Source organism: Chlamydotis macqueenii, chromosome 3, assembly GCF_036417535.1.
Source record: "Chlamydotis macqueenii isolate bChlMac1 chromosome 3, bChlMac1.mat, whole genome shotgun sequence".
Classification (NCBI taxonomy): Eukaryota; Metazoa; Chordata; class Aves; order Otidiformes; family Otididae; genus Chlamydotis; species Chlamydotis macqueenii.
Genome location: NC_141558.1, coordinates 107,547,046 through 107,562,548, shown reverse-complemented (window position 1 = coordinate 107,562,548; position 15,503 = coordinate 107,547,046).

Below are 15,503 nucleotides of genomic sequence, written 5' to 3'. Positions count from 1 at the left end.
TTTTATTAAAACCTGGATTAGTTTCAATAACCCCATAATGTAGATGTTCAAAATATAAACACAGTGAATCTCTGAGGAACTGTGGGAAGGAGTGGGTGGAAGCAGTCAATTTTTGTATCGTAGATTTTAATCAGTTTTCCTGTCAGATTTTCTTCAATTCAAGCTTTATAGAAATGTAATTATTATTATCACGACAAGTTCAAGCAAATTTACTACCGTTATTTCTTCTGCTTTACTGTAAACCCTAGAGTGTAGCAGCTGATTTGTTTGTTTGTTTCAAAAAAAGTCAGGAGAAACATTACAAATAACCCTACTCCTAAGAATTAATGAAGCTTTTCTGACAGATGTGGAAAGAAGCTAGAAAATTCTGACAGAAATACAGCTATTGAGAACAAAGTATTACTGCATTCCACGTAAACACTCTGAAAAGATACAAGCCATCATACTAAAAGCACTTGGACCAAAAGTTCATTCTTTAATATTTCCCATTGGATTCTATGTGTAGTTGTTATTTTTCTGAAGAAACAAGATGTACTCAAGTATCAAACACAGCCCCTTATTTTTCTCAAAGCAAAAATGTAACGAGCAAATGTCATTTGTAGGATACAAGGACCCGTCTCCATGGTACAATGCAGGGTGTTAGCTCTGCACTAAGCTCATGTGACTCTGCTACTGAGGGTTGTGGGACTGACTTACCACCTCTTCTGTTTTACCATCCTACTGTAGATCCACTGCATGAAAGCAAAGCCGCCTTTCAGCACCCAGCCGCAAGCTCTGAGTTATGGAGATTCATCTTGGCTTTGGATGTTCTAATGTAATAATATAATATAATCTGTTTGGAGGAGTCTCACAGCATTACTTTGAGATCATCTCATGGCTAGGCTGGGACAAGCCTCTTGGTGAATTCTTACATGCATACAAGGTCTAACAGAAGAGTTACACAAAAGATGTAAATGATAGGAGAGCTACCAAATGCAAATTATCAGTTAATATATTATCTGTGTAGGGTGAATGTGGGCTACGTAAATGCACAGAGGTAGAAGGAAAGAGACTGTGAACAGCCAGGCAGAACCAAAACCATCAGCCCCCACAATCTTTCCCACCTATGTTTTTCTATCAGTACTTTATTGGAGAACTCTTAAGACTTCATATGAGATGCTACAGGAAAAAAAAATAACTATCAAATTCACAGTATGGTAGTTAAAATATCTAATTTAGGAAGTCTCTAAACTTATGACTGGTGAGATTTAGGAAGATATACAGAAGGAAGGACCCTTTCGTGCAGTCCTCAGCTTTCTCATTTTTCCTGCTTTACCTTTGGCCATGTACAGACACAGGCTATAGCACTAGGTGGCCTCAGATGGCTGGGACTTGGTATGAGAATTCTTACTTTAGTCAAAGGCAGATCTGTGTAGAAGCCAGCAGCAGTAGAAAAAGAAGAATGCTAAGAGGAAATGTTCAAAAAACCAGGGCAGGATGAAGGAGGTTACTGCAATAATTATAGTCCAAGTCTATGAGAGAAAACACATTTTTGGGTGCTAACTACAGTTATCATTGCACATGTCTCTTGCTGAACGTCATCAGTTACACACCTACAAGGAACACGTGCACTATTTCTGCTACTAGTCAGTGCATAATCCACTGTGGGAGCCCTTAGGTGATATACCAATATGTGGTGGTAAAAGCATCCACACAGACAACTTGCTGTGTTTATAGTTAGAAGCAGGAAAAAGTGGCCACTGGGTATCATCTAGAGATGCAAAGAAGTATTACATTGGCATTAGGGACAGATTAGAGTTGGTATTTATTGAAAAAACAAGCAAACAAAAAGGCTATTCCAATGCCATCCATGATCAGCCCCCAACTCAGTATGTCTGCTACGGGCAAGGCAGAAAGCACACATGAACTACTTAATCGAATTTCCCCAGCAACGCATAGAGACAAATATCTGGGATCGGCTGAAACATATACATCATCAGGTATTGGCATTACTAAAAATATCGTTAGTTTGATAAGCATCTTCATCTCTGTCATGGGTCTAGTGCGTAACCTCCTGCCTCTGTCAGGGACCAGCACCCACTGCTTCTGAGCAAGGTGACCCTCACTCTCCTGCCGTCTCTTGCCTCTTCTGCACTCCACACATACAACCGCTTCCTTCCCTTCCCCCGAGTCAGCTCTATGATCTCTTTATGAGCCCTGGAGATATCAGATATCATGCCCTGTAGCCTTAGATTTGATTATCTTTTTCATTAACTTAGCTCAGATTGCCACAAATGTTATTATTGCTTATGAACTAGCCTTTTGAAATCTAACAGTGCAGTGGGTAATACAATTACATCCCACAGCAATGAAAGCACAAGACAGCAATGCAAATGCAATAGAGTAATTCTTTCCATTTGTCCTCAGTATACCGCTCTTCGCTTGCAAGCTCCCTGTATTTCTAGATTACAGGGCAGAAGAAATAACCTAGCAAGAGTCAACGTGACTCTTAGGATCTGTGGTACCAGATAAACCATTTTTCATGGCCAATGGGACAATAGTGCTCCTAAAAATACTTCTGATGTCAGAAAATAACTTAAATTTTAACCCAGAGACTAATTTACCCCCAGATTCATACCAGAAGGAGTAATTTGGCACTGCTGTACGAATGTTACCACCATGAACATGTAGGAGTAGATTCACCCATGGCAGCAGTCTGGTAGACATTAACGGTGCTGCACATTGAAGTAAACTGCATGGGTGAGTTTTCAGAAACTCACTAAAACATCACTGAACTTACATGAAAAACCATCAAGCGTCTGCAGACAACATAGACCTTGAAAGTTATTTGCCCCGGCTCTGGGGATACATAAATAAAAAATATTATTTCTTCATAATCACTTTTATTCTGTGATGTGAGTACCACTGGGTTACCTTTGATACAATACCATGGGGAAAAGTAAGAAAAAATAAATGACCATTTCTGGATAGCAGCATGGTAGGTGGAAGAGCACAGCCTAACAAACGCTGTTATAACCTCTTCAGAGTAGGGATGTTTAGGGAAAAGGAAGAAGGGGTAGCAATGGTCCCCTCCCAATAGCCGGCAAGTTGAGAGTAACATGTTCCAGGTAAAATATCACAGCAAATTAATTCTCTGCATATCAGGCCAAAGAGGGGAAGGGAAAGGCAAAACATAGAGACAGAAATTCAAAAGGTGGGTTCTGTATGTCCACAGGGCCTGAGGTGTGGAGCCAAGGCATGTGTATAGGCAGACCTGAAGCCAGCTACATTATCAGAGCCTCATAGTTATCATGATGCCAAAGGCATGAGGTACTGGCTGACCCAAGACCCTAGGCACATACTGGAGCAGCTCCCCACGCTGGCACCCTTGCAGCTCTCCAGCTTTCATCCCTGGGTACACAGAGCCTCTATGCGCCCTGCCAAGGCTTCTGATTCCAGCACGGGCATCATTCCAGATCTCTCTTCCCCATCAGCTCATGACGCAGGAGAATAAGTGTTTACAGTGAATTTATAGCTGTGCCCCATATGATCAGACTCCTCAAGTCACGATGTGAAGTCAAGTAATTGTTAGAAGTAGAGAAATGATAACTGGATATCCTTTGTAGCTGGTGCAAGAAACATTGCTATTGTTTTTTTGATGCAAAGAAGAAATGGGGGGGGGAGAATTAAAAAATAAAAGGTAAAAAAAAAAAAAACAGAAAAATTAAAACTTCCTACTTTTCAGAGGAAGATTTTCATTTCCAATTGCTAATAGACTTTTGTGTGTGCACTTACAGAGAGAGAAATTGTCTTTTGTTCCATACTGTTATGATAGGACAGCTGAAAGGCAGCATGCAGCATTTAAAATCAGCATTTCAAAGCCTCAGCTATTCCTGGAATAGCTATTCCTATTACTTCATTTCTTATTTGCACCAAATCAAAACACAGCTAACTTATTTGAAGAGTTTCTTAGCTGATTGCATCTCAGCCTCTAAAAACTTCATCTAGGAAAACAGTTTCTAGCTATGAACCTGAAGGAAGCCTTGAATTCCTACATAATCATAAACAGCGATGTTCAAAGGGTTTGAGTTTTTTGTGGTGGTTTTTTTATTTTTTTCTCTTTCCTTCTTTATATCCTTTGAATGAGTTTCGTCTTCCACCCTCCTGAGGAAGTCCATCACAGGGCTGAAACCCTGTCTTTAACGCCGAGGGCATCCACAGCCTCCTCTCTTCCATGGGGTGGGTCTGCTCATTCCTAGCTCCAATCATCCTCCAACTTTTCTCCTTCACAGGGCTACCTTGCTGTCTGTAGTGTTGCTTGAAGAGTAGATTGGCCACAGGCTCCTTGCCCACCCTAAGAGCAAGCATCTCCCCTTCTTTGGTCTCCCTAAGGGGCCTTCACTGCCCCTTGGAAGTGCCTCCAAGCAAAATCCTTCCTCCTTTCTGATCAGTAGCATCAGTGGCCAAGCATTAACTGTCACTGCAACTCTAGTTCATCTGCATCAAGGATGATGCTGTTCTAGTATTTCCCTCTCCCTTGCTCCAACATTTGTTGCTTGCAAAGAGAAGCTGGGAGGTGAAGATGGCCATGCCCATGCATACACAGAGTCCAGATCAGCACACATGCTGACGTGGCTCTCAGGTAAACCACAGAAGCATCAGACGCCATGGGCAATGTTTTTAGAGTGCCTGATAACATGAAATATCTTGGTATTTGGGGAGGGTGGGATAGCTGGGTTGGCACGCTCCGCAGGGGCCCTGAGGCTTGAAAGCCACATACATGCCCAGGTTCCCAGATTACAGATCTCCTTCCCACCTCAAATCACCCTTTTAAAGAGCAATCCCAAGCACACAAAGAATTTAAAGGTCTCCCACAAAGAACCTGGTAAAGATATTTTCACCTTTTTCCCTAAGACTGGAAAGGAAAAAAAAAATTTCCCCCAAATCACTGATCTAAGACTTCAGGAGATGCAGGTCTCTAACTCTACTGTTACTTTTACCCTGTGTGTAAACATTTATTTCATCACCTGTCACATCAGCTAATCAGCAAATTGCTCCTCTTGGGTTGCAGCCCACCACCTGACAGGCTGCCAAGGGGTGATTAATATTTGCCATCTTCCCTCCTGGAGAACGAAGCTGCAGCTCTCCGTGGCTGCTCTGCAAAAAGGCAGCATTTCTCACAATGACACTTAGTTCAAAATCCCAGTACTTTTCAAACAGTTCACTTTGCTCGGCTAACACTTCATTACAGACAGTGACTCACTGAAATGAAACTAGCTATTAGTGCACTGTTTGAAAAGTACAACTATGTGGCACAATTAAACTCTTTGAGGTTTGCTACTCCACCAGCCAGTGGACTTCACATGTGGTTTCTCCAGTGGGCTTAGATCTGATTTAAGCGTACAGAGCTTGGAAATCAGCTTGGCTGAAATTTTTCCTTGGGATTTTTAGGACTGAAACTCTTTGAAAAGCTCAGATTAATTATATAGGCAAAATCCACTCTGCATCCCCCTGTGAAACTCTTCCCTTTGTTGTCCCGTTAAAACAACATAAAAGTCAGGCCATGATAGCCATTTGAAAACATTTACTTTCTGACTGAAAAAAAAAGATATATATTCTCTCATTCCTTCTAAAATAGGAGTATGGTCCTTGATACCAGAGGAAAAGTTCATAAAGGGAAATAATGATCAGTGTAATCTGAAAGATCTGGAGGATCTCATTGTGCCCTACCACAGATATATTATGGCTGTAGCCATTGGGATGAGGAAGAGGAGGCTCAGACTCCACAGAGATTATTTGACTTAAAAAACTATGAAGAGTATTTCTAAAAAAAAAAATATATGATGTGCTCCATGACTGAGTAAACTTAGAGATCCAGGCATCCTTACCCTCACCTTGCCGTGTCGCTGCTATAGCAAAAGAACGGGCTGCTACCCTCTTTGATGCTCCCAGATTATCTTCCAGCAACAACAGCAACAACAGGGTCCCTGTTTACTGCATGTTAAATTCAGTTTGGGAGAGCTCTCCACATATGGCTGACGCTTTTTTAAAGATCGCCAAGGTACTGCCCCAAGACCAAGTGTCTTCCCACCAGTGATCAATCGTATCTTACCTTGCAATCAGTGCTCTGCCATCCATTACAGCCAATCAATGCTGGAGCATCTTCTGTGTCCAAAAAAATAAGTAAGCTCATCTTTCAATATTGGCTGCAACTATTTGCTTTTCAGAGTGATTCCACTCCAAAATTAAAAAATAATTAGGACCTATATACTGCTTTCTCTGTGCACAGATTCCCCCTGCCCCTGCTAACCATGAGGTAGTCTGTCAGCACGTAACGTGCTTTGCCATCAGGTACACACTCAGAGACGACCCTGCTTTGGTGGCTTGCCAATGGATTTTTGTAGCCTAAGAACCCCATTGCTCATTTTAGTCAGGTTCTTCTCAGTAAATTAAAAAGCAGCAGAGCTTTATCTATGAAGCCAGGCAGGGGCCCTCTCCTAGCCCTGCTGTTAATTGAGGTGATCCCTGAGCAGCTTTACCTCACACCCAGTGTCAGCTGCCTTTGAGGTTGTGCTGACAGCAAAAATAGAGCTGGTATGTGACCAGTGCTTGGCTATTTCCCCTTCCTCAGCTGATGCCTTATTATACAAGGCTCTGAGGGATGTGGATGTACAACTAACAATCTGTGAAAGCTTATTTCCCCAGCGGTTCCTTCCAAGCAGCACAAAAGTGTCAGATGAGGACAGAAGCTGGCATTACGCTACTGGCATGACTGAATCACAACAGGAGCTCTGCTGTTAACCATTTAACAGCCTGAACGTGTTGTGCAACACTTCCCAGTCTGGTTTCTGCCCACCGTTATTCCTATTAGAGAAGGTTCAGGGAGCTACTTGTCCAGCAGAACTGTGTGATGAGCCTCTGAACAAACACTAGACTGACAGATCCAAGCAGCGGTCCAGCTGTTCCAGCATCCAGGCAGCAGTAGCACAAAATGCCTCAGATGATGCAAAATCCTCACCTTCAAAACCATGTCCTTTCATGGCAGTGGTTCCTGCAGATAACTGCGATCTCTGAAAATGTGTCTGTCTTCCATTCAGAAGGTAAAGGCCTGAGCATCAATGACCCTTTCATTGATGAGCTTCTTCTGCTAGTAGGTGGCATAAGAAAAGGGTTTTTTTCCACACTGGTCATTACACCTGTATCTAACCCTCCTGGGGATACGCTGACAGCACGCTGACACAAGCTGACGACAGCAGTCATAGCCTAGGGGAAGGCAGTAAGTTGAGGCCTCCCAGAGACAAGTTTCTCTTCTCCAGTGTTGTAGTCTGGGAGCTGCTTGGCAGCAAGCAGCTCCTCTCATTTACTGTCTGCCTGCTCATCTGCTCTGTTCCCCCATGTTTCTCCATCTTCCTCTCGCTTCAATCCCCTGCCTCTCCCCTCTTATTCTCTGCTGTCCAACTCCATAACACATTTTCCTTTTCTGCCTCCATCACACATCCAAATACTCTTTAACAGCACAAATATTGACTTCCCTTCCAATTAGGACATGGAGTCAGTGAAATCCTAACCTGAGCTCTCTGGGTGCTGGCAGAGGATCTCACCTTCAGCAGTCACCACCCAAACCATGGACATCTTCCAGAGCCACACTGCCTGGCAGGAGGCCTCCTCTATGTGAAAGAAGGAAGAGAGCATTAATGAAATGGCTCTCCTATCACCAGCCACCCACTAAATCCATCCCATAACTTGATAGGGTAAATTAACAGTGACATTCAGGGTGAGATGAGGCAAACTTAAGGAGAATTCCCTTGTCGCTGTTAATTTGGGAACCTCTATTTTTTTCAGGAAGGATTATTCTAACATTATTCTAACATTATTCTAACATTCTGTCAGTAAATCTGATGAGAAACATGTCACGTTTTCCTCTTCCAGCCCCACAATTTACAATTATATTGGTCTCATTATTTCCACAGTATTATCGCTTAGTGCATTGCACTACCTCAAGCCACTGCAAGATTAAAGGTAGTAAGAATCTTAACCTTACATTTCATTGCTCTCGTTGGTTCAAGTTAGGGACACAATGCCATTATATTTTCATCTAATATAGAAAAACAAGTTGTTCTTTTATTATTCCTTTTAACTAAATCTATTCCATTTCTAGGCAGCAGATAGTAAAATTAATGTCTGCTCTCATTATATTTTATGATCTTGAACATCAAGTATTCCCTGGTCGCTGAATCAATCAGGATTCATTGACTTCTATTACGGTTAACAGGGCACTGTATTCTTCAAGCAGATGTTCATAATAAGGCTTTGACTCTGTGGAATCACGCTAGATAGCCAGGAAGTCATTTAAGTTACATGTAAGATCTGGTTTGAAGGAACTAAGAAACATGAATTCATTTATTTTCTTCAATGCATTGATGTGGAATACTAGCCAAAGTCCCCACAGCATAACTTTAAAATGTGATGTCCTAGCTTCATCACTTTCATATAATCCTTTTTATTATTTGGTTGTTTCAGGTAGATAGACAAACGATCTCTCTGATCATCCTCTGACACAAGACATGAGGAAATTCAGGACCTGTAAATGTTCAGAGAATGTTTTTAGGAAATAAAATTCTACAACACAGGTGAACATTCCTATTGGCAATTTAAATGAAAAAACTGAACAATCTTACTGTATACTTTAAAACCAAAACCAACTCTATATAGAAGCCCATACAACTCTTGTTGAAATACAACATTAACATAAACATTTAATGTTCTTCTACTCATAAGGTTTAAGAAGCAAATTAATTTATGTCACTTGTGAGAGCAGCAGCATCAGCTCCAGTGGCAGTTAGTAGTGTAAAACAAATAAGGTTAGGATGCCTGCACACACCCTGCTTCTCAGAATATATGTTTCAGAAATAATTGCTCTCTTGAAAGAATTAAGAGCCTTTGCCCCTTTCTAAATGTGGCACAGTAAAAACATTGCTCTCTCTCACTAACAAGTATGGTTCAGTAATTGTAAAGTCATTTCAAATTCTAATTCAGAGTAATTTGATTTGCAGGAGATGGCAGTTAATTATTCATGCAAATGTCTCTGTTAGGTGTGGCTGGATTAATGCACATTGTGCGCAGTAGGGGAGTGCAGACACTTCAATGTTCCTCAGACAGTCCGCAATCGCTTTCATAATACTAAAACGATTAATTTTTTTCCTGCAAATCTCTACCCACTGAAAGTAATTTCCATGTGGAAGTTGAAATTAGAGGTGTAGTTCAACATGAAGAATAATTGTACTCCAGCCAGCTTTAATCCTGCTTCCAGCCTTGCAGCCAGTGTGCACCTCTGTGACAGTCCAGACCTGCTGGTCTGCGTTTCACAAGACCTGGCCCTTTCTGCATCCCAGTTTCACCTCAGACCATGAAGAACGTCCTTCTGACCACTGACATGTCTGAAGGTATGGGTTTACCATCCTAAGAAGGGCCCAAAAGTTCAGGTACAAGGGGTCGAGTCAGACAAATATTGCCCTGTTTGAAAAGTACTGCCTACGGCAATGTTTTGACAAGGGAAACCGGCGCCTTTTGCCTAAGGAGAGGCTGACCCTGCTGTGCTCAGCCAGGGCTTTCCGACTCACTCCCTGCGATGCATTCCTTGTGCGTTAGCCCTTGCTCCGTCACACAAGGTTAGTGATGCTTCACTGGCGCTGTGTGTACACTCTCCCATCTATTTTTGGCTCTACTGTGGCACCAATTTCAGTAGTAAATAAAGTCCTCACTGTTCGCAGTCTATTTATCCAGCCCTAACCCCGTGAGCTGGGAAAATACCACTACGCCCACAAAACATGCAGGGAGAGAGGCAGAGAGAGACCAAGCTGTGGCACAGTAGGGACTGAAGACCTCTCCTCCAGTGTGAACACCCAGCCTATGCTTCCCATCTATGCTTTAATACAGAAGATGCTGCACAATGTGCTTGTAAAGCCCTTCCCTCTGAACACTCAGTTTTTTACTTGGGAACATTGTGATGTGTCCCTGTAGGCCAGCCAGAAAAAGGGGCCAGGACACCAGTGGGGTGCTGAGCTGCTGAAGACCATCTCTTCAGCTTCAGGATGCACTGCAACATTCAGTCATGGCTATGGATGCAAGTGACACCAATTTTCAGAAAAGTACCAGAAGAGGTATGGGAAAGGCAGCCTGACCTTTGAACCAAGACAATTAGGGGAAGTTGTAATAAAGACTAAAATTAGTGGACATCTAGAGAAGTACTTGGGTTGATCACACCAGGAAGAGTTAGTATGGCTTTTATAATGAGAAGGTCTGCCTTGCTTTCCCTGGAGGTATGCAAAGAGATCAACAAACCTGTAGATAAGGGTGATCTGGTTGACACAGACTGCCTTGATTTTCAAAAACATCTGCCAAAGGGTTAGAAGAAACCAAGCATCCACAAAAGTTCCTAGCACAGTTGGGAAATACAGTAGCAGCATTTTTTCAATGAAGAATTCAACAGGGGTCTGTGCTGCGACCCGTACTGTTCAGTTTGTTTACAGGCAATTAAGAAAAGAGTGAAGTGAGAAAGCTACCAAGAATACAAAGTTACTCAAGGCAGTAAGGACTAGCGCCAACTGTGAAGAACTGCAGAGGAATCGTATGCAACTGAGCAAGAAAACCCTTCAAAAGCCTTATTGCACAACTAGCAGATGTTCAGAGAAAGGCAGGAGAGAAGATGAAAGGTAGAGAAAGCTGCTTTACAAAGAACAAATCAGTGCGGTAGGACACAGCAGGCTGTGAAAGAGGTGACTTCTGGGTATATTAAAACAGTGGGCAGAACTGTGACTGGTGTAGGAAGGATGGGTGAAGATGGGTTGTCCGCTTCTCTAACAGTACCAGCATGAGGCAGGCATCAACTAAAGATCATAGGAGCCAAGTTCAGAACAATGAAAGAAGGGCAGCAGGAACACCTCGACAAAGGCCACTGCAGATGATGTACATTTCTGTGGCCTCAAGGGAAGGCTGGACATATTCTCACAGAGGGGAACTCCCCAGGGACCACATCTGGCTGTGAAGTCTCCAAGCTCAAAAAGGTGAAGGCTGGGAGAGGCCCCAAGTATCACACATACTTGTCTTCCTCAGATTCTTCCCTAGGTCTTCACTTAGGGACATTGTCAGGAACAGCACTCTGGGCTAGGTGATCCTTGGGTCAGGCTCCGCATCACCAATGTTATCTTCTAAAAGCACTAAAATCTTTCCAACAACAACTTTATGGATTAACTAACCTCTGGAGTTCTGTGTTAAATCTTAAATTATAAAATTTTATAATTCTGCCGGAATTGCACATTTTTTAAAAGTTCATAGCTCTCTTCATAGCAGAGGCAAGCTTGGCTGCATGTTCAAAAATTAGAGTACAAAAACAAAAGAGCACAACAACAATTTTAACTTAACTCAAATTCTAGGCTGCTCTCCTGATGATTTTAAGCCTTGGCAGCAACAATAAAGCTGTATGTACAGTTCAGCCTAAACAAAAAAAAAAACCTTACAACCAGAAAGTCCTGGCACTGTGACATGCTGTCTCAAGGATGCAAAAACGCTCTGAGAAAGAACTGTGTGGTGCACACAAGGACAAAGGAGATCTCTAAGACATCCCGGAGATGATTGGTGAGCTCTACTTCAGTCATTCTCTGTGGCAAAAGGTGAAAAGAGGAAGAAATGGTGTTGAAATGTGTCACTGTTTTACACAACAAGTGCTTTGAGATCTGGAAAAGAAAAAAAAAATTAAATGGTAGTAGGAGTCCAGTCATGATATAGTGCTGTGCTTATACTTAATGATTTTTTCCCACTGAATCGCTGCCTGGGTTCTCCAGCAAATCAGTATGCCAGGCAGGGGGGAAACCATACTGCAGCAAGAAAAGAAGAAAAGGAAAAGAAGGCTGTCATTTTCTATTTGCACATTTCTGATGCAAAAGGAGAGATACCATAGACTTTATCCCTTAAAGCAGAGCTCACTTGGTATTTTGGGTTCCCTTCTCACAGACTTCACTGGGAAGCTAACAAAAAAAACAGCACTGTGCAGAGCTTCTGCAGGAGCAGCTGTAATTGGAAGACATCTTGTTCCTGTTGAGCAACAGCATCCCACCTTCTTCCCCTGGAGAAACAAAAAAAAAAAGTCCTGAAGCAGTTACAGATGATGACTGTGGGACCAGGTGGCCCCCATAACCAGATGGCAACCCTGGTGGCAGCCATGGGGCCAGCACAGCCCAGGCACAGTGTCTGAGGACCGTCACACTGAGATGCAGGAGAGCCCCAGCACCCAGGCCTTCCCAGTGTGCCCCCCGCACAGTCCCAGCCTTTCCAGCCCTGCCTGCTTTGCTCTTAACAGCCCTCTTTTCTTCCTTGTGCGCTTTACTCGCGGAACCAGGGGAAGGGGCTGAGGGGGACTGAGGTATTATTTTGCATTCCTGAGTGTAGAACCACGCATTAAAATCATCCACATAAATGCACAGAGATTCATTCCCTACCTCCCTCCCTCCACAGAGCATTGACAACTTGTCCCATTCCCTACAAGGTTAACAAAGCTGGTTTCCTGCTGGTTGATGCCCTACAGTCCTAATGATCTCCTGGTCCCAGCGCATCACTTCCAGCCTGTAGTCCCCCTACCCTGGTGACTCCCTGGAGCCTCCCCACACCCTCCTGGCAGTCCCCATGTCCCCCCACCTCACCCTGCTCCCCTCCGGCAGCTGAACCACGGGCAGCACCTGCTGCCAGGAGTTCAAGCTGTGTGTGCTGCACAAGGAAGCCGCTGTGCTCCTGCAGAGCTTCTTCATTCCTCCCCTCCGACCGACCACCTTCACAAAGCATGGGACAACTCCATGTCTTTTGAAAGGCCATGCCTCCACTGGATTTGTTCAAGTGACCAGCGGGCTCAGAAATTACACCCTGGGAGAGGGATAGGCAGCCTAGAAAGACAGCATAGCTCCTCAAGCTTCATTTCCTAGGGAAGTTTGGCTAATGATCCCACCCTCTAGGTCTGGAGATTTCATTCAATCATCCAGTATTTATCACTGTGAATTTTTTAAGGCTGTTATTCCATAAACTTGAATACTTTCTTCTTCCCCGATACTTGAATGCAGTCTGACTGTTGAGTTCACACAAGGCTAGATTTTTGTGAACAAGAGGAAATACAATAATTCTCCCTGGTTGCCCCACTTATCTCCCTTTTTAAAATTCCAGTAAAAATAGAATTCCCTCAAGAAGGCTTCAAGAAATACTTGAGGTCCTTTATTATGAATTTAAAGGAACTACATAAAAAAAGATAGACATTTTTCATTTAGAAAAATGACACTTACAGAAAGAAACATGTAAAGCTGTAAGCAGTTAAGCCATACGCCCTTAAGGCTGTGATTGCACTGCAGCTGACTTCAGCTGAAGGCCACTTTACTGAGATGTCTGATTTATTCCAATGACTGCTGCTTAACTTGAGTAGTATTAGCAGAAGTCCCATGTAATTGGGGACACATTTAGCTGGAGCCAAGGGACTGCATAATGTTTAACCAAGTATTAAGCAAGTGAGGAAGCTTAATCTCTTTTTGATTGATAGAGGAAGCAAAGATCTACAAAATAAGTACAGGCAAAATGCAATGAACTTAACTTTTACTCTTGGTTTCTTCTAAACTCATCTATATTATTTTCACGACCTTCAGGCTTACTCTATAGGAGTAAGCCTGAAGTAGAGGAGGTCAGACTACATGGTCCCATCAAGTCCTTTTGAAATGGAAGTCACCATGATCCCAGAAGACATAATCCTTACCACACCCAGGCAGTGGTGGGAAGGATTTGCGCGCATATGCAACTCAGACAACAGGCTGGAATGCCTACCCTTCAGCATGAAAGTGTGAGCACCTGCCACCTTCACCAAAAACCAAGGGCATGTTTTGAAAAGCCAAGAGCCCAACTCAGTGCCTGTGTCCCACAAAAACTCGATGACAGCTAAACAGATAACTGCCTTGAACTTCGAAAGACCCCTCTATATCCGGAAAAAAACTGATTCATAAATTTGGATGCATCAATGACAAAAGCAGGGACAAAACCCCGAGGGTATGAGGTAAAAAGTCAAACCGGGATGAGGTATAACCACGTTAACTAGTCATTGTAACGGACTGTGCAACCAGTAGCCAAAAAAAACCCAACAAACAAACAAAAACCAAACCACCCCAAAAAACCCAACAAATGGGAGTTTTTTACAGATTCAGCACAAGAAGCCTGAAGAAGAGAATTCAGCCTGAAGAAGAGAAGGCTCTGCAGAGACTTTATAGCATCCTTCCAGTACCTAAAGGGGGCCTACAGGAAAGATGGGGAGAAAATTTTTAGCAGGGCCTGTTGTGACAGGATGAGGGGTAATGGTTTTAAAACAGAAGGAAGTAGATTCAGACTGGATATAAGGAAGAAATTTTTTACACTGAGGGTGGTGGAGCACTGGCACAGGTTGCCCAAAGAGGTGGTGGATGCCCCATCCCTGGAAATATTCAAGGCCAGGTTGGATGGGGCTCTGAGCAACCTGATCTGGTTGGAGATGTCCCTGCTTCTTGCAGGGAGGTTGGACTAGATGACCTTTAAAGGTCCCTTCCAGCCATAACTATTCTAGGATTCTAAAAAATTAAACTGTCACTATATGTTAAAGTACAGCCTGCTTCAACGTGGTTTTGGAGAGAGAAAGAAAACACCCTGGGCTTTCTCTCACTTTACAAAAAGCTTTGCAAGGCTAGCCCTCGGTCACCTAGAGCACACCCGCATCCACATCACTTTCTCCAGAAATCACTCCCTTTCAGGTGCTGCAGCCGTCCCCCACGGAGCGGGGCCCACAGCCGTACCTGCCAGCCCCCGACAAGCGGCAGGGCCAGCGCCAACCTTTACAGCACAGCCTGTGGCGGGCGGACAGGCAACACCACCAACTCTGTGCGGATGGAGAGAAAACGACCAGCAGTATCAGAGAAAGAGAGAAAAATCACCATGAAATAGAGCAGACTTTATGCACCACTTTTAGAGAGCTCTTGTCTGTGCTATCACAGTAAATGTGAACGGGATGGGAATACCAAATACCATCAAAAGTATGTAGGTGTAGAGGAAAAAGGTGTCCAGAAGGCAGAATTACCTCTAGGCACTTGGAGTTACCCTGAATTAATGATAGTCTTGCAGTCCTCATGCACTGAAGAAAAAAAAACCTGAAAAAAAAAAGAAAAAAGACAAAGATAAAAAGGAGTTTGACAAAGTAGCCATTGACATGCTGTACATTGCCTCTGGAAAAGGCAGTATGAATGCGGTGTATGTAATGAGCTAGTCTAGACTGGAGATGCACCAGACAGGTTTGCTCCTGCCCAGACATCTGCAGAGGTCCCTCTCCCCTTCAAGTTGACGTTTGCATATTCCTAAGTAATCGCACTCAGATGGGTGGTTTTGTTGGAACGAACAAAGAAATGAGGTGACATATTGATGCTGCTGAAAGATCATATGTAGACTGAAGGAACATGTCATTTTATGTTCCTACCCTATAC